The following is a 1,424-nucleotide window of genomic DNA, read 5'->3' as shown; positions in this document are numbered from 1 at the left end:
CATTAGGATGTTGTGGGGCTTTTCCCAACATCCATCTTAGTCAATTTAGTTGCTTCATATACACTTAGTAGTTTTGTTTTGGAGTCTCATTTACTTTGTACTTTCATATGTTCAAGTGTTGAGACTTAAGTGCCATTTTGGCAAGACTACCATATTAAGTACTGCTTTTAACCATGCTCTATTTCTTGATTGAGTTAAGTTGATTCTTCCGATGAGTTAAGTAAGTCAGGCAAACAGTTTGCTCGAGGCCAACAATGCTCATCGAGTGCAACTCCCACCTAAGGTATAGGCCTGGGGCGTGACAGGTCAGTTATAAATTCAATTTTCCGATTATATGACTTTTATATTTATAAGAAATCATCATTTTTTTATATAAGAGATCTAGAAAATACCAAGAGATATTGTTCAGTATTATAGATACAATATTCCTACATTTTAGTCACTTTTATGTAAGGGCAAATCTAGAAGGGGCAAAGGTAAATTCATTTGATCCATTTTTTTGGCAGATCATGAAAAATTTGGAGGTTTTGTAGTAGTATGAATTATTTAGCTATATTCATAAAATATTTATATCAGTATTGTTATAGTGTACTAAAATATTTTAAAATAACAAATAAAATAATCAAACTTACTGAAAATTGTGTTAAGTTGGGTTTGACTCATTATCTCCCTATTTTTGCTCAATTCATATTAATCCAATCAAATTCAGTTTGAATTGGATCTTGAACCGTTTGTTATCTTAAGAAAATACTATTGACTAAAATTGATATAATTCATTCAATTACCGTCCTCAACAATCCTGAGATAAAATTAGAAGAAAAATCAATGAAACAAATACACATATACATGAAAAACTAATAAAAAAAACTACAAAAAAATATAACCTCTTTTGGATGAGTCTCGACTTATCTGAGCAAATGAAGATTAGCCTCGAAATGCCTAATGTTATAACCAGATTGTAAATAGTTGTGTGTATTTACTATTTTTATATGAAATTAAAAGATAAGCTATAAATAGTAATTATTTTAAGCATTTACTACTAATATTATTAATATGATAATTACCTATGATAAATTAGTTGAACCATATAATTTTTTTTAATTTAATAATTAAATAGATTTCATCATTTCATTAGATTATATTTTGTGCAACAAAAACAATAACATTTTCAGTGGAATCCGATAAATTAGTCCTTTTATGTGTATTAGGGTTAATACTTCCACTCCATTCAATTACGAAAGTTAATGTAGCGTAAGATAGGGCAAAGGGAGATTGATTTCGTTTTCTACCTCAGATAAGCTCGTTCAAAATCCTTGTACACATATACATATTTACATATATGTACACACACACACACTCACACAGATATATATATATATATATATATATATATATATATATTTATTTATATATAATTATTATGT

This window comes from Solanum pennellii, chromosome 1, assembly GCF_001406875.1.
Source record: "Solanum pennellii chromosome 1, SPENNV200".
Classification (NCBI taxonomy): domain Eukaryota; kingdom Viridiplantae; phylum Streptophyta; class Magnoliopsida; order Solanales; family Solanaceae; genus Solanum; species Solanum pennellii.
Note: the sequence above shows the minus strand (reverse complement) of the source record.